We start from the raw sequence: 25149 nt of genomic DNA on the forward strand, positions 1-25149 counted from the left end.
GCAACTTGAGGGTGGGAGAGAGAAAGCAGAGGGAAGTATGGGGCTGGGGGGAGAAATAAATTGCTCATGCTTAAAATTGACTTAAAGCACTGAAATAACAGGGTTCTTCCATTATTCCCGTACTCGCTGATTCCATGTCTGTATACCGTATCACCCAATTAGTCCCTGTTCGTATAATGCCTGTTATCAGTTGATGTTTTTTTATATAATATATTCCCTTTTCACTTTGACTGTACATAGAAAAATGTTGTGCGTTAATGTTCACAATTATATTTTTCTCCTGTAATAAGTTGTTTAAAATGTAAACCGGAGTGAAGGCAGCTTGCTATACCTCGGTATATAAACTCTTCTAAATAAATAAATAAATAAATAAATTATTACAACTTTGATATTTATTTTTATTGATTTTATTGGTGTTTATATACTGCCTATATTGAGGCCCTAGGCAGTGCACAAATGAAATATTCATAATAAAATGAACAAAAAACAAAAGCATAAAGCAATAAACATTAATGGCAGACAATGAAAATCAAAAGAGAAAAAAATCCTGCACAAATTTTTTCAACTCTGAATTATATTCACCCTAGATGTATATCAAAGTACCAGAGCTAAGGAGAACAAATGAGTCTATAGCAACACTTTATATGTTTTAGTACAGTTCAATAAATGTAATTCATAGGGAAGAGTTATATAACTCTGGAACTGCCACAGAGAAAGCTCACTCTCTGGTCTCTGAAATCTGTGCTTGACACACAGACGGGACTTCAAGTAGGCCTCTCTGTGAGGATCGCAGTGCCAATGTTGAATTATAGACTGGCATTAACCCCTGGACATGAGTCTAGAGCTAGCAATTTATACACCAGGAAGGTCACTTTATAAGAGACTCTTGACTGCATTGGGAGCCAATATAAGTCCTGAAGCTCTGAAAAGTTAGGTTGTCTCATCGACTGGCCAAATTTTAAGCAAGCTGTCAGTTCTGCAACAACCGCAACCCTCTAAATAATGTAGCTGGCAAACCAATATGTATAGAGCTACAGTAGTTCAGGATCAGCATGATCATTGCTTGTTCAACTAAACAAAGTCAGTCAGATGCAAGATTGGTTTTAGACTACACAAAACTCTCAATTTGTAGAACCCTGAAAGCCAAACTGCCTTTGTTTGATGATTTGGAAGACAAGGTAGAATCAATAAAAACACCCAGGATCTTCACCTGAAAAGTGGCTTGTATCTTGATGTTATCAATTTTTAAGGATGGAGATCTTAACAATGAGTTGCCATGTTGGAGTACCTCAAGATCCATTTTTGTGAGGTTCAAAACCATCTTATGTGAGAGCCACTGCTCAACAGTGAAGATGCAACGTGATATCAATGCAGACGTTTCTGCCTAACTTTGATATTACTAAACAGAACTGTACAAAAATGATTATGGACTTCTGATTTTTTTGTCTGAATAACTGGACACAACAGGCTTACTCCCCTGTAGGTTGCATATTGGAAGAATCCAGTACAACTCATAGATGCACCCAAAGAAAAGACATTTTAGTTAAAAATAAAGATGATCTCCAGCAGAATATAGTCAATAGGAGAAATATTTCTCATATTATTATGTCTGCTATACCATCCATGCATAATGCAGCCAATTAGTAATGGCCTTGCATCAGAATGCCCTGCTCATAACAATCTAATATGCAGCCACTTGCATTTCCAACTTCAATTATCTCAGCTGTCAGTAGAGACAGAATGCACTCCTGCTGCCACCACTGAAAACCAATTCCAGCCATTTCTGTCATCACTCCTGCAGGCTAGATCATACTCCTTCTGCAGTCACTGCCAGGGTCCAGGTGAAATTCATCCAAAGGTTTCATCCAGCCTTGGGCCATAGTTGGGGACCCCATCTTACATTAATATTACCTTTTAACTTATAAATTGCTATGCATTCTTATCACTTTATGTATTAAACAAAATGAGTCAGACATTATAAAATAAAATATATTTCATTATTACAGGAACTTTTCAGGCTGAGCCCTGTATAAACAATTGGCAACAATGCTACAAAATTTTCTTTTAGCATACCAGATGCATTATCAAGATGCTTTATGACAGATTAATTATTTGTTTTGTTACCCTATACATATCAGAATTATTTATGAATACTTAATTATGTTCTGTTTTCTTTAGGCACTTCAAAGCAGATTACATTCAGGTACTATAGGTATTTCCCTTTTCCCAGAGAGCTATCAATCTAAGGACCTGATTCACTAAAGGTTTTTCCCTTATTGAATCTGGCCCTTAGTAAATTTGTACCTGAGGCAATGAAGGCCGAAATAACTTGCCCAAGGTCACAAGGAACAGCAGTGGGATTTGAAGCCTGTTTTTGCTGGGGTTCTGCTCTAACCACCAAGCTACTCCTCTACTCTGTATATACTGAATTCACATGCCTATAAAAGCCAGGAAGAAACATTGAAACAGGAGATGCTCCAGGTGATGAGGATGAAGATCTGGTATAATGAATATTCCAGAATTCAGAATGGTCTTTCAGAGCAACCCTATCCTGAGCTTCTCAAGTTGATGATGATCATTGACTGATTAGGAAAAGGCTTCCCAAACTTATTCTAGGGATCCCATAGTCATGTGAGTTTTCAGTATGTCCACAATAAATAATAGGGATGTGCATTCGTTTTCAACGAATGTGCAATCCTCAACGCATAAGTCCCTGTTTGTTTTATTCGTGGGTTCGCGAAATGCATGGCAATCCCCCACGAATAAAATATATCATATTAGTTTCATTCTTTTGGTTCGGAGTGATTTCTTAGCGGCTGTTAGAAATAGGAGAAGGCCATGTGGGAGTCTCCATAAGAAAAACCAGCCCTTTCCTGTGAGTCATAAGTGACCTCACAGCCCTATCATAGAGTGGTTCAGACAGGTTGGCAAGGAGACGAGAATGCAACCTATCAGAGCTAAGCATTTTTCTAATGTAGCCAATCACAACTCTCACACAGTGCTCTGTGACGCTGTTCCTGATGATGCTGCACTATTTATACCTTAAGCACGCAGCGTGCCGCATACTTTCTTTGCGGGGGATGATTCAGAGAGGTGGTCCGGGGATGGTGGCTTACTCAGAGCTAGTCTGAGTGTCTCAAATCTGTATTCAATTGCTAGCAACTTTGATAGAATTTTCCATTGAAAAAGATATTTGTTCATTTTTGCTGCAGTGCCAGCCAGCCAGGCTTTTTTTGACCGCACTTTTTTCTATTGATCTCAGACGGTCTCTCTGTCTCTCCCACTGACACAAGCTGCTAGCAGTGGAATTTTGCTGCTTACCTTACCCCCCTGGGGTAGTAGTTGCAGGCACAAGCAGGGTGTGGGTGGGAGATAGTGTGAGTTGGTATTTTCAAACAAGAAGCAGCATCACTAGGAATTGTGCACACAGAACTGTCTCATTTGGAGAGTACTGTACATCAAGGCACTGCACTGCATCTGTGGGCAGTTTTGCAGACTCACATAAATTGGGACAGCAGTGCTCTTTTCATCCAAATCCCCAGTAGGCATCTTCTGGAGTTAAAATTTTGTTGTGTGCACATACAGCGCTTCCAGTTGTAGTGTATATCAAGGCACTGCACTGTTTATGTGGGCAGTTTTGCAGACTCATATATATTGGGACAGTGGTGCTCTTTTAATTCAAATCCCCAGTAGGCCTCTTTTGTAGTTACAAGTTTGGTGTGTGCACATACAACAGTCCCAGTTGAAGTGTACATCAAGGCACTTCATCTTGCATCTGTGGGCAGTTTTGCAGGCTCACATATATTGGGAGAGCAGTGCTCTTTGAAGCCAAATCACCAGTAGGCCTCTTTTGTAGTTACAAGTTTGTTGTGTGCACATAGAGAGGTCCCAGTTGTATTGTACATCAAGGCACTGTATTGTGCACCTGTGGGCAGTTCTGCAGACTCACATATATTGGGATTGCAGTGCTCTTTGAAGCCAAATCCACAGGAGGCCTCTTTTGTAGTTACAAGTTTGATGTGTGCACATACAGCGGTCCCAGTTTAGTGTATATCAAGGCACTGCATCGTGCGCCTGTGGGCAGTTTTGCATACTCACATCTACAGGGACAGTGGAGCTCTCAAGCCAAATCCCCAGCATGCCTCTTTTATAGTTAAAGTTTGTTGTGTGCACATACAGCGGTCCCAGTTGTAGTGTACATCAAGGCACTGCATTGTGTGCCTGTAGGCAGTTTTGCAGACTCACATATATTGGGACAGCGGTGCTCCTTGAAGCTAAATCCCCAGTAGGCCTCTTTTGGAAATAATTCTTTTAATTTAAATCCCAGTAGGCAGTGACATTAATTACATGATGTCAGGGAAAGCTAGACGTGGTCAAGTGATTAGGACTGGCAGGCAGAGGAGGCACTGGCAGAGGAGACACTTCAAAAGGCAGTGCCAGTTCCCCATTAAAGTTAAAAAGGGATCTATTCCAATTTAAAATCTCTGGAAAAACTGAAACTGAAATTTAAAGATGATGCACAGCCACCACCTGTTTCTGACCCTGTAGTTTTGGAGGTGAGGGAAGAGGAGGCTGAGTCATGCAAGACAAAAGGGCAAGACCCAAAAGCAGCAGTGCGACAGCAGACTTGACTTAGCGTTGAAAATGTAGCGCAGCACTGTTTGCTTCTGATTCTGGTGAAGAAACATCTTGTGTGGGATTTTCAGCATCAGAAATGGAAGACATAATAGCTGAAGAAGGTTTAGGAGGATTAGTTAGTTCTCTTAGCCTCCACTTCAGTGATGCAGGGGAGAGATGAAACTGATGATGATGAGGAGAAAGAGCAGTCAGCGCAGGCACAGAGTGTGACTGATGCCCTTAGCATTGCTTCTCAGGGTGCACCCACTACTTCTACTCCAGTGCAGCATCTACCCAGAAGGCTATAGAGAAGGGATTACAAAAGAAATCTGCGATACAGAGCCACTCAAAGTGACGGAGGACCCGCATTTTGCTCAGTGTAATTACTGTGCTATTAGCAGAGGCAAGCAAATGGGACATCTAACTAATTTTGGCATGATGCATCATATGCAGAAGCAATACCCAGCAGTACTGCCATCTGGGGATGGTGGCAGTACCAGGCAGCATAAAGTGGTTGAAAAGGAGCAGAGTCACCCCATGCCCTCAGCCCCTTCCAGCAGTCAGGTGGCAGGCCAGCATCCCCCTGCCATTTGTCAGAAGTGACAACCCACCATGGAGGAAATGGGGTGGTGTTCAGTAATGCTATCCCAGGGAAGTAGGCAGGCAGCCTCAAAAGTTGTAACCAGGAGCATCGGGGAAATGATTGCCCTTGATGATCAGCCCTTGCAGATAGTGGAGAATGTGGGTTTCAAGCATTTCCTGAAGGTCTTAGTTCCAAATTACAAAGTTCCCTCTAGAACCACATTTAACAGAAATGGCATCCTCAGCCTGTACAACCAGTGTCACAGTCACATCCAAGCACTGCTAGCTAAGGCACATGGGAGTGTGCATTTCACCTGTGATATCTGGACTGCCATGAATGCTGCACACTCTTACCTCTACTTGACAGCACACTGGTGGGACCTGGCTGAGGCAGGGGCAGGCAGCAGCTCTATTAGTGAACAAGTATCAGGGTGGAGGTAGATTTTACTGCACACCCACCTGATGGACGAGGCCCATACCTCAGCCAAAATTCTAGCATGCATCAGACAGATGCTGGTGGGCTGGTTGCTATACCAGCGAGACAGGAATATTCAGGCAGGGTTCTTTGTCACAGACAGTGGTGCAAACATGATAAAGATAATATGCAACGGAGGCTTTCAGAAAATCCGATATTTTGCACATACTCTGCACCTGGTAGTGAAGTCAGCTCTGGGGTTGGAGTCCATTCACCAAGAGAATGAATAACTGCATACATTAATACATAAGTGCAGGAACATAGCAGCGCACCTCCACAGAAGTGTGAAGCCGGGGCAGGTTCTCCGACAAAAGCAGACTGATTTGGAGATGCCTCACAAGCATCTCATTCAAGACATTGGCACCCGGTAGAATTCCACCTATATGATGCTGCAGAGGTTATTGGAGCAGAAGACACCCCTTCATGAACTTTCTGCGGCAATGGACATAGGTATGCAGAGACCCATAGGGCATCATAATTGGTTAGTCTTGAGTCAGCTGGTAAAAATCCTGCAGCCCTTTAAGGATGCCACAGAGGAGCTGAGTTCCAGAAGTGCTTCCTTGGCTGACATCATCCCTACAGTTAATTTTCTGGAGGAAAATTTGGAGGACTTTAAACAGGAAGAGGGAATGACAGCAGAGGTTGACTTAGAAAATAGCCACTGCTATTACTAGCAATGGTAACATGGAATAGACTTAGTTTTTCGGTACTTGCCAGGTTCTTATGGCCTGGATTAGCCACTGTTGGAAACAGGATGCTGGGCTTCATGGACCCTTGGTCTGATCCAGTATGGCATGTTCTTATGTTCTTATTGTCTGGACTTCTTGCAGAAGCAGGTGCAAGAGAGATTAAGACCTTTAACAGAAGACCACACATACATGCTCGGCATAGTCTGTGATCCCGTGTGAAAGGGAAAACCGCCCTACAGTCTGATTGTCTCATATTTGTGAAGGACCTGCTGTTTGTAAAAGTTTGTGAACAGGAGCGCCATAGGCGGAGACAGATTAGGCATGAAGCAGGGGAGGAAACAGTGGGCACATCAGAGAGTAGTGCTAGCCCAAGCAGGAGAAGCACTCTGTCAGCAACAGCTAGTACTTCCTCCTCCACTTCAGAATGCCAAAGCCATGTTGCCCCCTAAAAAATCATCTGTTCTGGAATGGGCTAGAGAGAAAGCAGCTGGCATGAACGACTCTCAGCCCACCCAAGCAAAGGAGACACCAGCACAAATGTCAGTCACACGGTATCTCACAGAGCCCACAGAGGATATGCAGATAGATCCACTGGCATATTGGGCACACAAGTCCACTGTCTGGCACACCTAGCCAAAGTGGCTCAGCGATATCTGTCATGTCCACCAACCAGTGTGTATTTTCAATGACAGGAGATGTCATGAGCCCTCACTGCTCAAGGCTGGCACCAGAGTTGATGGAAATGCTTGTGTTTTTGAAAATAAACATGCCTTTGCTTGGGTTTCCAAATTTTCCCTGTGAATGGCAAGATGAATATAAGCAATTGAAAGCCTTGTAGAAGCTCCTACTTCCTCCTAATCTCCAGATAATATCAGCACATGTACCATATCTCTAACGCTGTGCCAGTCTGTCCACTGTCTAGGCTGTACGTCCCTACAAGGGCCTGACCTCAAACGCTGTGCCTGTCTGCCACTGTCTAGCCCTTACATCACCCCAAGGGCCTGACCTCAAACGCTGTACCTGTCTGAGTTTAGTTCTAATATTTCTAATTTCAGTTTCATGTTTTTATGCATCACTTCTTTACAGAATATTCTTTTTCCTGTTTTGCAACATTTGGAATGTAAGAACATAAAAAGCTGTCTTAAGATGTTTGGAGCTTGCATATTTCATATGCTCAATAGTTTTCATGACCTTCATAATATGGGCCATTTTCCCTAAATCTTTCTTAGGTGCCAACATTACTGTTTCTAGTACTATAGAAAACTGATGGTAGTTGCACTCTAGCTCGTCCTCTGTGTTCCCATAGTTTACAGAGGCACTGTGTAAACTACAAAGTCAACACAGGTTGATATTGTATATTTGGACTTGAATTGCAGTTTTCTTATTTCTGAGAGTTCTTCAAGTTCCTTTGTCATCAGCTGAAGTGCATAAGTACAGTTAATAGTTTCTGGGTATTTACAAGGGCCTGACCTCAAACACTGTGCCTGTCCGTCCACTGTCCAGGTCGTACGAATCTACAAGGGCCTGACCTCAAATGTTGTGCCTGTCCATCCACTGTCCAGGCCTTATGTCCCTACAAGGGCTTGACCTCAAATGCTGTGCCTTTTTGTCCACTGTCTAGGACTTACGTCCCTACAGGGGCTTGACCTCAAACACTGTGCCTGTCCATCCAGGCCTTATGTCCCTACAAGGGCCTGACCTCTAATGCTGTGCCTGTCCATCCAGGCCTTACATCCCTGCAAGGGCCTGACCTCTAATGCTGTGCCTGTCCATATAGGCCTTACGTCCCTACAAGTGGTTGACCTCAAATGCTGTGCCTGTCCATCCAGGCCTTACGTCCCTACAAGGGCCTAACCTCTAATGCTGTGTCTGTCCATCCTCTGCCCAGGCCTTACACCCTTACAAGGGCTTAACCTCTAACACTGTGCCTGTCCATCCAGGCTTTACATCCCTACAAGGTTTTGACCTCAAATGCTGTGCCTGTCCATCCAGGCCTTACGTCCCTACAAGGGACTGACCTCTAATGCTGTGCCAGTCTGTCCACTGTCAAGGCCATATGTCCCTACAAGGGCCTGACCTCTAATGCCGTGCCTGTACATCCAGGCCTTACAACCCTACAAGTGCTTGACCTCAAATGCTGTTCCTGTCTGTCCACTGTCCAGGCCATATGTCCCTACAAGGGCCTGACCTCAAACACTATGCCTGTCTGCCCACTGTCCAGGCCTTACGTCCCTACAAGGGCTTGGCCTCTAATGCTGTGCCTGTCCATCCAGGCTTTACATCCCTACAAGGTTTTGACCTCAAATGCTGTCCCTGTTCATCCAGGCCTTACGTCCCTACAAGAGCCTGACCTCTAACTCTGTGCCTATCTGTCTACTGTACAGGCTTTACATCCCTACAAGGGTTTGACCTCAAATGCTGTGCCTGTCCGTCCAGGCCTTACATCCCTACAAGGGACTGACCTCTAATGCTGTGCCAGTCTGTCCACTGTCAAGGCCATATGTCCCTACAAGGGCCTGACCCCTAATGCCGTGCCTGTACGTCCTGGCCTTACAACCCTACAAGTGCTTGACCTCAAACACTGTGCCTGTCTGTCCACTGTCCAGGCCTTAAGTCCCTACAAGGGCTTGATCTCAAACACTGTGCCTGACCATCCAGGTCTTACGTCCCTACAAGGGCTTGACCTCAAATTCTGTGCCTGTCTGTCCAGCTTGGAACTTGGATATTTCATATGTTCAATAGTTTTCATGACCTTCATAATATAGGCCATTTTCCCTAGATGTTTCTTAGGTGCCAACATTAATGTTTCTAGTATTATAGAAAGCTGGTAGTAGTTGTACTCTAGTTCATCTTCTGTGTCCCCATAGTTTATAGAGGCACTGTAGGGTACAAAGTCAACATAGGTTGATATTGTAGATTTGGACTTGAGTAGCAGTTTTCTTATTTCTGAGAGCTCTTCAAATTCCTTTGTCATCAGCTGAAGTGCATAAGTACAGTTAATAGTTTCTGAGTATTCAATAGATGCAAACGGAACCACCACACTCTAGGGGCCAACCCATTCTTGGGAGCCCTTTCCTGCGCAAAGGAAAGGGAACTCTCCCTGGGTGTAGCCAGCCTATCTCTTAGCATCTGCTGACCCATGTTGACCCACTGTTCACATGGAAACCTCCTACACGTCGACTCGCCACGCTTGAAGGCTTGTGCTCTACTCTAGGGGCCAACCCATTTCAGGGAACCATTTTCTGTGCAAAGGAAAGGAATACGACGAGTGAGGTTATCAAATTTGCGGATGATACAAAATTATTCAGAGTAGTTAAATCACAACAGACTGTGATACATTACAGGAGGACCTTGTAAGACTGGAAGATTGGGCATTCAAATGGCAGATGAAATTTAATGTGGACAAGTGCAAGGTGTTACATATAGGGACAAATAACCCTTGCTGTAGTTACACGATGTTAGGTTCCATATTAGGAGCTACCACCCAGGAAAAAGATCTAGGCATCATAGTGGATAATACTTTAAAATAGTCGGCTTAGTGTGCTACAGCAGTCAAAAAAGCAAACAGAATTTTAGGAATTATTAGGAAGGGACTGGTAAATAAAACAGAAAATGTCATAATGCCTCTATATCGCTCCATGGTGAGACCACACCTTGAATACTGTGTATAATTCTGGTGCCACATCTCAAAAAAGATATAGTTGCGATGGAGAAGGTTCAGAGAAGGGCAACCAAAATGATAAAGGGGATGGAACAGCTCCCCTATGAGGAAAGGCTGAAGAGGTTAGGACTGTTCAGCTTGGAGAAGAGATGGCTGAGGGGGGATATGATAGAGGCCTTTAAGATCATGAGAGGTCTTGAATGAGTAGATGTGACTCGGTTATTTACACTTTTGAATAATAGAAGGCCTAGGGGCATTCCATGAAGTTAGCAAATAGCACATTTAAGACTAATCTGAGAAAATTCTTTTTCACTCAACACACAATAAAGCTCTGGAATTTGTTGCCAGAGGATGGGGTTAGTGCAGTTAGTGTAGCTGGGTTCAAAAAAGGTTTGGATAAGTTCTTGGAGGAGAAGTCCATTAATGGCTATTAATCAAGTTTACTTAGGGAATAGCCACTGCTATTAATTGCATCAGTAGCATGGGATCTTCTTAGTGTTTGGATAATTGCCAGGTTCTTGTGGCCTGGTTTGGCCTCTGTTGGAAACAGGACACTGGGCTTGATGGACCCTTGGTCTGACCCAGCATGGCAATTTCTTATGTTCTTATGTTCCTATGTTCTTAACTCTCCCCAGGTGTAGCCAGTCTATCTCTTAGCACCTTCTGACCCATGTTGAACAGTTGTTCACATGGAAACCTCCTCCACATCGACTCGCCACTCTTGAAGGCTCATGCTTCTCTCTAGGGGAAAACAACCCATTCTAGGGAGCCCTTTCCTGCGCAAAGGAAAGGGAAGTCTCCCCGGGTGTAGCCAGCCTATCTCTTAACACCCACTGACCCATGTTGAACAGCTGTTCACATGGAATCCTCATCCATCTTGGCCTTAATAATTTTTGTTTGTATATCTGCTACATCTACCAGATTTTAAAAGACCAGAGAGAGCTCACTAGACACCAACGGAAACACCCCATTCTAGGGGCGAACCCATTGTAGGGAGCCCTTTCCTGCGCAAAGGAAAGGGAACTCTCCCCAGGGCCAGCCTGTCTTGCCTCTATCAAAACCACAGGGACCTGATTACCTCAGCTCTGCCAGCTTGTCTTGCCGCTATCAAAACCACAGGGACCAGACTACCTCCACTCTGCCAGCCTGTCTTACCCCTATCAACATTCTGTCACTCTGCCTTGCTGCCATACACCAGATGACTCACTCTACTCCTTGTGGTGTTCTTTCCACTATCATGGTTCCTCAGTGAGTTGGTGCTAGTTTTTCTGCTGCTTTGTCCCTTTATTGACTCCTTGTGGTTTTTTCTGACACTCTTTCTGCTTGCTATGTTCCCCTTTCATTGTGCTGTAGGATGTTGATGCCACTTGTCTTGCCACTTTGCCTGTCTTGCTGCCTTCGAGAGTTCATGCAACTGTTATCGGTGCTCTCTTTTGAAGCTGTGGTGTGGTTTTTGACACTATCGCTGCTGCTTTGCACCTCTGTTAAAGCACTCTTGCCACTCCTGGTACCCCTTTGCCCTTTTACAGTACCTTAGGCTTTTCATGCCACTTTCGTTCCACTTTGCCACAGTCTAAGTATCTTGGAGCTCTTTTCTCATTCTGATGATTGCTCCCCAGAAGTTTCATCAGAATTGATAAGAAAACCCCAATTCTGCAGCCAAAAATAGGCTGCAAATACTTCCCACTTTGACTTTAATGAGAAAATGGAAAATGAATAAAACTAATCAACGAATTGTTTTTTCCCCCTACGAAACTAATGCAACAAATTTGGGTCCCGGCGAAACAAAAACCGAATCGAAACAAATGTTTTCCTTCTCCACATCCCTAATAAATATGCATGATATAAATTTGAATATAATGGGTTTCTAATGCATGCAAAAGTATCTCATGCATATGTATTGTGAATATTCTGAAACTGACTAGCTGGGTGTGTCCAGAGGACTGAGAACACCTGTTGTAGTGTATGCTTTTTACTTACTGTGGGGCCGATGCTATAAAAAATGTGGAAAGCTGGCACTGAAAAGTCTGCTCCAGGCTGGCATTAATAGCTGAGCGATAAATGTGCATCTGAGATGCACATTTATTTTTTTGCATTGGAGTGAACGAGTAATAGCCTCATTCACATGCATTTTCATGTGATGAGCACTATCTCATTCAGTCTGCGTTGCATTAGGGGGTGGATTAGCACCTATTTAACCCAAGTCCAACTGCGGGTTATACAGTGTGCTCAGCTGAGCGCACTGTATTGCCCCTGTATTTGTAACTCTAAATAAAACTAAACTTTAAGGGCCTAGTTTTAAAAAAAAGCATTTACTCACTTAAAACTGGGTTTTAAACTTGTAAATACACTTTAGTCTTGTAAGTAGGCTTTTCAAAATTGCTACAATATATGTCATTGAATTGTCAATAGGTTTTCTCCATGTTAAGTGCACTTAACGTGGGTAAATGGCTGTTGAATATTGTTTCAATAGTATGTTACATTTGCATGCATTATTAATTTGAAAATTCATCTGTTATATTATATCTTTTTTCAAGCAATATTTATTTAATTATATGCATTGGATTGCTTCTAGATCATCCTCAAGCAATTTACAAAGAACAATTAAAACAAATACAAGTAACATAATATTCAACAATTCTTTATCAATGCCTCCTCAACTAATAATATTAAAAGTAGCTTCAGGTTTGTTGATTGTATAGCAGGTTATAAATTATGTGGCAATGGGATCATTTTGTGGTTTCTCCCATGGCTACAGAATTGCAGAAGCCTGGACCCACTCGCCATACCTCATCTATAGTAGTTAACTTTTATGGTGTTAATAGGTCAATTTAAGCTTTATAGAGAGTAATTTTCAAAGGGAAATGTAAATATCGTATACTTTTGTAGCAATTTTCAAAAGCCCATTCACCCACATTAAATGTAGTTAATGTGCTAAATGGGCTTTTGAAAATTGCTATGATAGAATGTTAAATTTATATTTATATTTTCATTTGAAAATTACCCTGTTAGGTATTAATGCTGGAGAGAACATTCAGCATTAATAATTAATGAAATAATTTAAATATACTTTTTCTTTTAATTGGATCATTTGTATGCATGTTAGTGTTATTGCCATGAAAATTGAGGTAATGATAATATACTTGCAAATAGTGGACATTAATACAATGTCCTCTGGTGTTTCCTATAGCCCATATTAACTTTAGTTTATAGACCCCTGAAAATCATAAGTAAAATTTATGTTTACCTGTCAAAATATATGCATTTATAGGGACCTTCGTTTTCAGTTTTTATTATATTTTACCTCAAATTTCATTTTCAGTTTGTGTTATATTTTACCTGTGAATTTCAATGTTATAACACAAAAAAAAATCAGTAGAAAAATTACTTTTATCTAAACAGGAGAAAAATAATGAGAAACGTCATTTTTTCACAGATTTTTTTTTTTGGTTTTAATATTGAAATATCCAGGAAAACTTACGTAAAAGCTGAAAGCAATGGTCCTATGCATTTAGTACTATGAGATATCACTCTCTTCTGATTGTCTGGATTTTATGCAATGGAATGCATTCAATGTTTGGATATTATGCAATGGAAAGTATCAAATAAGTAGATTTAAAAAAAAAATTGTACACCCTTGACAGAAAAGTCAAATTGGATTCAGTAACACTGCTGACTTTAATGACTCAACATCTTTCGTGCCCTTTAAACTTGTATTTGTTGCAGTACTTAAGTAGATTTGGCAGTTTCAAATGATGACATATGGCTCCGCTTTCCGAAGTCAGCAAAGCAAGTGCCATATGTAATAGTGGAAAGCACATAAAAAAGAGTCAGTTTTCAACTTCCTTCAAGAAGATCTAATGATGCATCTGCTATTTTACTGGAATGTTTGCTTTTTGCTCCTGAAAAGAAGAAAAAAAAGAAAGACTTGGAACTTAATATGTATACACCAAGCAGCAGATGGTAACCACTTTTTAATGGAAATGTAGCTACAGCAGAGAACTTTAAATGATATCACACTGCTCTAAAATTAATAAAATAACATTGGTTATATACTTTTCCAATGCTATTGCAATTCAGTGGATAAAAATGTCAGCTTGCAGTTTATTCCTTCATTTGTGAATTATTTTCATTGATAGCACAATTATATTTTTCCTTTTAATAGGGGTGTGCATCCGTTTTCGACGTATTGGCGATCCGCAACATATTTTGTCCTATCCATTAAATATGTGGGGAGGTGAAACGCATCGCTACTCCCCACGTATTTAACTTATTATCCGTTTAATTCGGTGCGCCCAGCGGCGCGCGCTTTTCTTCGCCCCCATTAGCTACTAGCTACCTATGATTTTCACTAAATGGCAGCGCCCCTGCCCTACATTCCGGTATCCATGCCAACCTGTCAGACCCTTTCCTGTGAGTCACAGTGACTCACAGGAAAGGGTCGGACAGGTCGGCATGGATACCAGAATGCAGCGTATCCGCGCTGACATTTTGTGACATGCACTGAATGCAGCCAATCGCGCTGTCATTCAGTGTTCTCTGTCAATTTTACTGATGAGCCAGCACTATATAAACATCAGCACGAGGAGCCACACACTTATTTCCAGTGATGCTGTGGGGAGGTGGGCTGGGTGTAAGAGAAGGCTGCACTGAGAGATAGGCTAGTTAAGGAAAGAAAAAGCTAATTATTCTTTGTTTTGCTGCAGTGCCAGGGTTAGCTAGTCCTGTTTCTTTCAATCTGTTTATTTTGGTCATCTCTGACTGAGAAGAGCAGCTGTGCTAGGTCAGCTAGCCCTGACGACCATTTAGGGTGTTGGGCTGGCTTGGAGAGATATATTATTTTCAATTTCATCCATTTTTCTGGAGTGACAAAAATTCCAGCTTTTTTAAACTGATTTTTTTTAATTCCAATTACTTAGTCTCTCAGTGCACTGGGCTTCACTGGGCAGTTTAACAGGCTGGGTCTGTGCATTCAAGTGCCCAGGGAGTCTGCCTCTTTTGTGCTTACAAGCAAGCAGCTTCTGTGGGCATGCCACATACATTAGTGCACAGCCAGGCACCGTGACAGTGGGCAGTGGGTAGCTTTAACAGACTGATCCTAACTATTGGGTGGTTCTGTGCAGTCAGGTGCCATGGGAGTCTGCCTCTTTTGTGCTTACAAGCAAGCAGCTTCTGTGGGCATGCCACACACATTAGTGAACAGCCAGGCACCGTGACAGTGGGCAGTGGGTAGTTTTAACAGACTGATCCTAACTATTGGGTGGTTCTGTGCAGTCAAGAGCCCACGGAGTCTGCCTCTTTTGTGCTTACAAGCAAGCAGCTTCTGTGGGCATGCCACACACATTAGTGCACAGCCAGGCACCATGACAGTGGGCAGTGGGTAGCTTTAACAGACTGATCCTAACTATTGGGTGGTTCTGTGCAGTCAATTGCCCAGGGAGTCTGCCTCTTTTGTGCTTACAAGCAAGCAGCTTCTGTGTACATCCCACACACATTAGTGCACAGCCAGGCACCATGACAGTAGAGATGTGAATCGTGTCCTCGATCGTCTTAACGATCGATTTCGGCTGGGAGGGGGAGGGAATCGTATCGTTGCCGTTTGGGTGTTTAGAATATCGTGAAAATCGTTAAAATCGTGAACCGGCACAATAAAACCCCCTAAAACCCACCCCCGACCCTTTAAATTAAATCCCCCCCTCCCGAACCCCCCCCCCCAAATGCCTTAAAGTACCCTGGGGTCCAGCGGCGGTCCGAAACGGGCTCCTGCTGTTGAAGCGTGATGTCTTCAGCCGGCGCCATTTTGCAAAATGGCCGCCGCAAAATGGCGGCGGCCATAGACCAACACGATTCGACCGCAGGAGGTCGCTTCCGGACCCCCGCTGGACTTTTGCCAAGTCTTGTGGGGGTCAGGAGGCCCCCCCAAGCTGGCCAAAAGTCTCTGGGGGTCCAGCGGGCGTCCGGGAGCGATCTCCTGCCGCGAATCATTTTCCGTACGGATAATGGCGCCGGCAGGAGATCGAATGCAGGAGGTCGTTCAGCGGAGGTCCGGAACCCTTGCTGAACGACCTCCTGCAGTCGATCTCCTGCCGGCGCCATTTTCCGTACGGAAAATGGCGCCGGCCATACGCATATGGCCGGCGCCATTATCCGTACGGAAAACGATTCGCGGCAGGAGATCGCTCCCGGACGCCCGCTGGACCCCCAGAGACTTTTGGCCAGCTTGGGGGGGCCTCCTGACTCCCACAAGACTTGCCAAAAGTCCAGCGGGGGTCTGGAAGCGACCTCCTGCGGTTGAATCGTGTTGGTCTATGGCCGCCGCCATTTTGCGGTGGCCATTTTGCAAAATGGCGCCGGCTGAAGACAAAACGCTTCAACAGCAGGAGCCCGTTTCGGACCGCCGCTGGACCCCAGGGTACTTTAAGGCATTTGGGGGGGGATTTAATTTAAAGGGTCGGGGGTGGGTTTTAGGGGGATTTAGTGTGCCGGTTTTCCTGCCCTCCCCCTTCCCCCGATTTAATTTAAAGGGTCGGGGGTGGGTTTTAGGGGGATTTAGTGTGCCGGTTTTCCTGCCCTCCCCATTCCCCCGATTTAGCTATGGACCGCCGCTGGACCCCAGGGTAATTTAAGGCATTTGGGGGGGTGGGGGATTTAATTTAAAGGGTCGGGGGTGGGTTTTAGGGGTTTTTAGTGTGCCGGTTTTCCTGCCCTCCCCCTTCCCCCGATTTACGATTTTTTGACGGAATTGGTATTGTATTGTGTCGTGGCCCTAACGATTTTTGACGATTTAAAATATATCGGACGATATTTTAAATCGTCAAAAATTGATTCACATCCCTACATGACAGTGGGCAGTGGGTAGCTTTAACAGACTGATCCTAACTATTGGGTGGTTCTGTGCAGTCAAGTGCTCAGGGAGTGTGCCTCTTTTGCGCTTACAAGCAAGCAGCTTCTGTGGGCACACCACACACATTAGTGCACAGCCAGGCACCGTGACAGTGGGCAGTTGGTAGCTTTAACAGACTGATCCTAACTATTGGGTGGTTCTGTGCAGTCAAGTGCCCAGGGAGTCTGCCTCTTTTGTGCTTACAAGCAAGCAGCTTCTGTGGGCACGCCACACACATTAGTGAATAGCCAGGCACCGTGACAGTGGGCAGTGGGTAGCTTTAACAGACTGATCCTAACTATTGGGTGTTTCTGTGCAGTCAAGTGCCCAGGGAATCTGCCTCTTTTGTGCTTACAAGCAAGCAGCTTCTGTGGGCACGCCACACACATTAGTGCACAGCCAGGCACCGTGACAGTGGGCAGTGTTACTACTCAGTGACATTAAATCCATAATGTCAGGGAAAGAGAGATGTAGTTGAGTGATTGGGACTGGCAGAGGAGGCACCTCAAAAGACACTAGTGCAACACCACCAGTAGAGCTAAAAAGGCAACTGTCGCACTCTAAACTCTTTGTAGGGAATGGCAGTTCCATGCCAAAAAAAATGAAATCTGGCCATGATACATCGCCATCACCACCACTTGTTTCTGGCCCTGTAGTTTTGGAGGTGAGGGAAGGGGAGGCAGAGTCATGCTAGACAAAATGTAGACACCCAAAAGCAGCAGGGGGACAGAAGTCTCAACTAACACTTAGTGTTGACAAGGTAGCGCAGTCACTGTTTGCTTCTGGTTCAGATGACAAATCTTCTTGTGTGGGATTCTCATCAGAAACGGAAGAAGTAATAGCTGATGAATCTTCTGTAGAATCAGTTAGTCCTGTCTTAGCCTCCACAAATGTGCAGCAGGGGAGAGATGAAAGTGATGAGGAGGAGGAAGAGCAGTCAGCACAGGCACAGAGGGCGACTGAGGCCCCCTCTGGCATTGCTTCTTAGGGGGCACCCACTACCTCAGCTCCAGTGCCAGCATCCACCCCCAAGGTGTTAGAGAGGGGAGGATCACGAAAGACATCTGCGATCTGGAGACACTTTAAAGTGACGGAAGACCCGCGTTATGCTCGGTGTAATTACTATGCCAGGGATATTAGCAGAGGCAAGCAAATGGGACATCTATCTAATTTTGGCATGAACCATCATATGAAAAGGCAACACCCAACAAGATTACTGCCATCTGGGGATGGTGGCAGTAGCAGTTGGGGGACCCCTTCCAACCAGTGTGCAGTGGTAGGAAAGTAGCAGAGTCAGCCCACGCCCTCATCCCCTTCTAGCAGTCAGGTGGCAGGCCAGCAACCCCCTGACATGTGGCAGAAGCGACAATCCACCATGGAGGAAATGGGGTGGAGTGCGGTAATGCTATCCCGGGGTTGGAGGCAGGCAGCCTCAAAAGTTGTAACCAGGACCATTGGGGAAATGATTGCCCTTGATGACCAGCCCTTGCAGTTAGTGGAGAATGTCGGTTTCAAGCATTTTTTGAAGGTCGTACTTCCAAATTACAAAATCCCCTGCAGAACCACATTTAATAGAAAGGTCATCCCCAGCCTGTACAAGCAGTGCCACAGTCACATGCAAGCACTGCTAGGTAAGGCACAGGGAAGAGTGCATTTCACCTGCGATATCTGGACCGCCATGAATGCTGCACACTCTTACCTCTCTCTGACAGCACATTGGTGGGACATGGCTGAGGCAGGGGTAGCCAGCAGCTCTATTACTGAAGAAGTATCAGGGTGGAGGTGGACTTTACTGCACACCCACCTGACGGACCGGCCCATACCGCAGCCAATATTCTAGCATGCATCAGACAGATGCTGGAGGGCTGGCAACTACACCAGCGAGACAGGAAAACGCAGGCAGGGTTCTTTGTCACAGACAATGGTGCAAACATGGTTAAGGAAATAACCGATGGGTGCTTTAAGAACATCCGATGTTTTGCACACACTCTGCACCTGGTAGTGAAGTCAGCTCTGGCATTGGAGTCGAATGACAGAGAGAATGAATACCTGCATAGGTTAATACAGAAGTGCAGGAACATAGCAGCACACTTCCACAGAAGTGTCAAGGCAGGGCAAGTTCTCCGACAAAAGCAGACTGATTTGGATATGCCTCACAAGCGTCTCATTCAAGACATTGCCACCCGGTGGAATTCCACCTTTATGATGCTGGAGAGGTTACTGGAGATGCAGACACCCCTTCATGAACTTTCTGGTACAATGGACATAGGTGTGCAGAATCCCTTAAGGCATCATGATTGGTTAGTCATGAGTCAGCTGGTAAAAATCCTGCAGCCCTTCAAGGATGTCACGGAGGAGCTGAGTTCCAGAAGTGCCACCTTGGCTGACATCATCCCTATAGTTAATTTCCTGGATGAACATTTGGAGGACTTTAAACAGGAAGAGGTAATGACAGCTGAGGTGCTGAAGTCTGGACGTTTTGCAGCAGCAGGTGAAAGACAGATTAAGGCCTTTAACAGAAGACAGCACATACATGCCTCAGTCTGTGATCCCCGTGTGAAAGGGAAACTCGCTCTACAGTCCAATTGTCTGTCATTTGTGAAGGAGCTGCTGTTAGAAAAGTCCTTGAACAGGAGCGCCATAGGCGGAGACAGATTAGGCTTGAAGCAGAGGTGGAAACAGCAGGCACGTCAGAGAGTTGTGCTGCTAGCGCAAGCAGGAGCAGCACTGTGTCAGCGACAGATAGTACCTCCTCCTCCATGTCAGAACGCCCAAGGCATGTTGCCCATAAAGATTCATCAGTTGTGCAACGGGCGAGAGAGAAAGCAGCTAGCATGAGTGACTCTGAGCCCGCACAAGCAAAGGAGACACCAGCACAGCTGTCAGTGACACGGTATCTCTCAGAGCCGTTAGAGAAAATGCAGACAGATCCGCTGGCATATTGGGCACACAAGTCCACTGTCTGGCCACACCTAGCCAAAGTGGCTCAGCGATATCTGTCATGTTCACCAACCAGTGTGCCCAGTGAACGTGTCTTTTCAATGACAGGGGATATCATAAGCCCTCACCACTCAAGGCTGGCACCAGAGTTGATGGAAATGCTAGTGTTTTTGAAAGTAAACTTGCTTTTGCTTGGGTATCCAAATTTTCCCTGTGAATGGCAAAATGAATAAAAGCAATTCAAAGCCTTGCAGCAGCTCCAATTCCCTCCTATGCTCCAGATAATATAAGCACTGCAGCACATGTACCTAACATGAAATGCTGTGCCTGGCCATCCACTGCCCTGTCTGTACGTCCCTACAAGGGCCTGACCTCAAACACTGTGCCTGAGCGGCAACTGTCCAGGCCTTATGTTCCTACAAGTTTTTGACCTCAATTGCTCTGCCTGTCCATCCAGGCCTTATGTCCCTAAATGGGATTGACTTCTGTCCTCGACTGCTTTGCCTGTCCATCCAGGCCTTATGTTCCTACAAGTGTTTGACCTCGATTGCTGTGCCTGTCAGTCCAGGCCTTATGTCCCTAGGTGGGATTGACTTCGGTCCTCGACTGCTTTGCCTGTCAGTCCAGGCCTTATGTTCCTACAAGTTTTTGTCCTCGATTGCTGTGCCTTTCAGTCCAGGCCTTATGTCCCTAGGTGGGATTGACTTCTGTCCTCGACTGCTTTGCCTGTCCGTCCAGGCCTAATGTTCCTACAAGTGTTTGACCTCGATTGCTGTGCCTGTCAGTCCAGGCCTTATGTCCCTAGGTGGGATTGATTTCTGTCCTCGACTGCTTTGCCTGTAAGTCCAGGCCTTATGTTCCTACAAGTGTTTGACCTCAACTGCTGTGCCTGTCAGTCCAGGCCTTATGTCCCTAGGTGGGATTGACTTCTGTCCTCGACTGCTTTGCCTGTCAGTCCAGGCCTTATGTTCCTACAAGTGTTTGACCTCGATTGTTGTGCCTGTCAGTCCAGGCCTTATGTCCCTAGGTGGGATTGACTTCTGTCCTCGACTGCTTTGCCTGTCAGTCCAGGCCTTATGTTCCTACAAGTGTTTGACCTCGATTGCTGTGCCTGTCCGTCCAGGCCTTATGTCCAGTCCTAATGGCTGAACCCTCATTGCAAAGGGAAACCTCAACTAGTACTCCTTCACAGCATTTATCCTTAAATAAAACAAAGAGTTTTCTTTAGTTTCAGGGCACAGAAGAGAACTTTCTTCGTCTTGCTTATGAAGTCATGATCTGTTTGCAAATGATTTAATCCAAACAATTTGTACCATTATACACTCTAGTGGCCAATCCATTCCAAGCGAGTCCTTTCCTGCTCTTGGGAAAGGGAACTCTCCCCGGTGTTGCAGCCTTTTTGGACCTGTTGACCCATGTTGAACCGCTGTTCACATGGCTCCCTGCTCCCTGTCGCCATGCTTTGAAGGCTCGTGCTCCACTCTAGGGGCCAACCCATTCTAAGGAAGTCCTTTCCTGCTCTTGGGAAAGGGAACTCTCCCCGGTGTTGCAGCCTATCTCTTAGGACCTGTTGACCCATGTTGAACTGCTATTTAGGGGTGAACCCATTCTCGGGAGACCTTTCCTGCTCATAGGAAAGGGAACTCTCCCCGGGTATAGCCTGCTTGTTTCTACTGTCCCATGTTGAACCGCTGTTTGTTTACATGGTAACCTCCTCCGCCTCCGCATTGACAATTGTCGAATGTATTTTCAAGTTTCATATCACCAAAATGCCAGGAAGAGTGCAGATGATAGCACATATCAAATCTTGATTCTTCTAAAGTATACTTCTTCTGTATGTACTCTTTTCTATCTGTGTTGCTAGGTGCCAAGCACACTTTATTAATACTTCTTCTTAGCTTCGGAATAGTAAAATTCTTCAAAGCCTCTGTTTCTACTAAAACAACAGCTGGCATTTGGGATTTTACTTCACTTGATGAAGGCATTTTTATTAGTGTTTTACCTCCGGTCGTTTCTTCCATTTTGAAATCAGCCTCTTTCTATGCCAAGCAGTACTCTGACTGCTTTCCGGCCTACCTGTCTTTTGTCAAGGTTATTCTCACACTACAGCCCCTTGGGGTCCCGTGTGTAGCCTGCCTGTATCTGCCCTCTGTCCCATGTTGAACCGCTGTTCCATTTTGAAATCAGCCTCTTTCTATGCCAAGCAGTACTCTGACTGCTTTCCGGCCTACCTGTCTTTTGTCAAGGTTATTCTCACACTACAGTCCCTCGGGGTCCCATGTGTAGCCTGCCTGTATCTGCCCTCTGTCGCATGTTGAATCGCTGTTTAGGGGCAAACCCATTCTAGGGAGCCCTTTCCTGCTCATAGGAAAGGGAACTCTCCCCAGGGTTCTTGTTTGAATATTTGCTACTACCACCAAAATTGGCACCCGCAGATGCTCCACTCCACCCAGGCATAGTTCATCATGTTTCAGGTCCTAGCACTCATGTTAGGCTCCCTGGTCCCTGTTTCAAGATGGGTCAGGTGCACAGTATGCACAGTTGACAGTCCCACCACATGCTGAGCCTCATCTTGTCTTGCCTCCTTGTTTCTTCCTTATCAAACCACAGGGAACTGACTACCTCGGCTCTGCCAGTCTGTCTTGCCCCTATCAACTTTCTGCCACTCTGCCTTGCTGCCAATCACCAGATGACTCACTCAACTCCTTGTGGTGTTATTGCCACTGTCATGGTTCCTCAGTGTGTTGGTGCAAGTCTTTCTGCTTGCTATGTTCCCCTTCATTGTGCTGTAGGATGTCAATGCCACTTTTTTTGCCGCTTTGCCTGTCGTGCTGACTTTGAGGGTTCATGCATCTGTTATCGGTGCTCTCTATTGAAGCTGAGGTGTGTTTTTTACACTCTCGCTGCACTCTTGCCACTTCTGGTACCCCTTTGCACCTTTACAGTGCCTTAGGCTATTCATGCCACTTTGGTGCCACTTTGCCACAGTCTAAGTACCTTGGAGCTCTTTTGTTGTTGTGATGATTGCTCCCCAGAAGTTTCATCAAAATTGATAATAAAACCCCAATTCTGCAGCCAAAAATAGGCTGGAAATCCTTCCCCCATTGACTTTAATGGGAACCGGAAAACGAATTCACATATCAATGTATCGGGGGCGCCATACGTCCAAATGCAACGGAAATGACCCCCGACGAATACGTATCACGAATGCAACGAAAAAGATTTTGGCTGCACATCCCTACCTTTTAACAAGGCACTCTTTTCACAGCCTTTTATGATCTTCCTTTACTTGGAAAAGCCCACTTTCTTTCTGAAAAGGAAATCAGTTCAAAGATGTGAATATGAAACATTTTTTCATCATCTATATAAAGGAGACAGGTTATCTAGAAATACAAATCAAAAACAATTTCAAATATAAACACTAAGGGGTAGATTTTAAAAGAAGCGCGATCAGCCTACTTTTGCTTGCGCATCAGACTCAAGCAAAAGTACGCTGGATTTTAGTAGATACGCGCGGAGCCGCGCGTATCCACTAAAATCCCTGGATCGGCGCGCGCAAGGCTATTGATTTTGTATAGCCGGCGCGCGCCGAGCCGCGCTGCCTAACCCGTTCCCTCCAAGGCCGCTCCGAAATCGGAGCGGCCTCGGAGGGAACTTTCCTTTGCCCTCCCCTCACCTTCCCCTCCCTTCCCCTACCTAACCCACCCGCCCGGCCCTGTCTAAACCCCGCCCCTTACCTTTGTCGGGGGATTTACGCCTCCCGGAGGGAGACGTAAATCCCCGCGCGCCGGGCCGCAACCTGGGGGCGGGTACGGAGGGCGCGGCCACGCCCCCGGACCACCCCGGGCCGTAGCCACGCCCCCGTACCCGCCCCCAAAACGCTCCCGACACGCCCCCGAAACGCCACGACGACCGGGCCCGCCCCCCCCGACACGCCCCCGACACGCCCCCCTCCGAAAACCCCGGGACGTACGCGAGTCCCGGGGTCTGCGCGCGCCGGTAGGCCTATGTAAAATAGGCTTACCGGCGCGCAGGGCCCTGCTTGCGTAAATCCGGGCGGATTTACGCGAGCAGGGCTCTTAAAATCCGCCCCTAAATTTTAAAAGCAGCTTCTCTACTTCTTCTAATATAATCTTTCAAAGTGACTTCTCCGATACTTTTCTTTTTCAAGCATACCAGCAACATTTACTTGGTCATTCAAATATTGGAATAAACTCTTTTAGCTCCTGCCTTTATCTGGTGAAAGAAAATATACTTTTAAAATGATTTCCATCTCCAGGACCACATAGTTGTTTGACAAAATCCTATACTAGCTTTCTAATGTGCATGGTTAGATTAAAACAATAGATAATACAGTAGTTGGATACATTAGATTCTCAATTAATTGTACATATTGGCAGGTTAATTGTGCACCTTGGTGCCTACTAATATACTTAGTTAACTTGAGAGAATGCTGTTACTGCAAATCTTAGGGGAGTGAAAGGAAGCGGTGAGAATTTACACATAATATAATGAGAATAAAACTGTATATTGAAAGAAGACATCAACATGTATACCATGATGTTCTTTTTTAATCAAATGTAAACCAATAGCTAGAAAACATGTTGGTAAGAAGAAAGAAGACATTAGTTGCAAAGGCATGTATTAAGAGGGCAATTTTCAACAGATCATAACCAGAAGGGCTGCAAATTGCCCTTCCCCTCTTTGGAAAATAGTGCCTACACTTTTACTCGGCTAAGAGCAAGTATTTAGGATTAGTGAGCAATAAATGTACTAAAACAGATAGAGACCTGCACCAAAAAGGGCCAGGGGAAGGATAGAGTTGGCCAACAATACACAAGGAATTTATTTTTAAATTCCCATGTGTTATTCACAGCGTAGGAGTTTCCCTTCAGAAAATGTGCTTGATACAAAGTAACTGTTAAAATTACCATCCATGAGGCCCAGAGAATATGTATTCCATATTTAAAAAAAGGTAGAAGAAAAACCAAATGACTACCACCATGCTTTAATAGTCAGGTGAAAAAGGAATTAAAGCCCATGAGACATCTTTCAAAAGCAATTCCAAATAAGGAAAACAGGGAAGAGCATAAGCACCAGAAGGTTAGATATGAGAAAGTAATTAATCAGGCTAAGGGGTGAATTTTCAAAAATGCAAGTAAAAATTAATATATATATGTGTAAGTAGCTTCTTCTCATGCATTCCAGACTTTGAGCCAGGCCTTGTCTTTCTCTCTCTCTATGCTGGAGAGGCCTGCAAAGAGGTATGTACTGATCAACAACCCAGGGCAGTGCAGGGATG

This window comes from Rhinatrema bivittatum, chromosome 3, assembly GCF_901001135.1.
Source record: "Rhinatrema bivittatum chromosome 3, aRhiBiv1.1, whole genome shotgun sequence".
Lineage (NCBI taxonomy): Eukaryota > Metazoa > Chordata > Amphibia > Gymnophiona > Rhinatrematidae > Rhinatrema > Rhinatrema bivittatum.